The sequence below is a fragment of the Simochromis diagramma genome, unplaced genomic scaffold (assembly GCF_900408965.1).
Source record: "Simochromis diagramma unplaced genomic scaffold, fSimDia1.1 OVJJ01000389.1, whole genome shotgun sequence".
Taxonomy (NCBI): domain Eukaryota; kingdom Metazoa; phylum Chordata; class Actinopteri; order Cichliformes; family Cichlidae; genus Simochromis; species Simochromis diagramma.
In genome coordinates, this window is record NW_024387227.1 from 1,616,134 (window position 1) to 1,616,448 (window position 315).

A 315-nucleotide genomic window follows, 5' to 3' on the forward strand; every position below is an offset into this window, starting at 1 on the left:
AAAAAAAAAAAAAAAAAGAAAAAATCAAAAACCTGGCATCTGCCAAGCATGTCCAATTAATGTGACCCATTTTTGTAGCTTTATTCAGTTATCATTTTACCCATCAGTAAAAAACCCATGTGACTGAGCATGATAGCACAGTGTCATCTGAGCCACATTTAATCAGTTTATACAACAGCCCAATGAAGAAATTAACTTAACAGTGGCCTTGAATCCTAGGGCAGAAAAAAAAAAAAAAACTGAGTGCATCCCACTCATTTCTTGCCACTCCTCACGTCTTTATAAACACTTTCAAAAACCAAACACACACAGAGA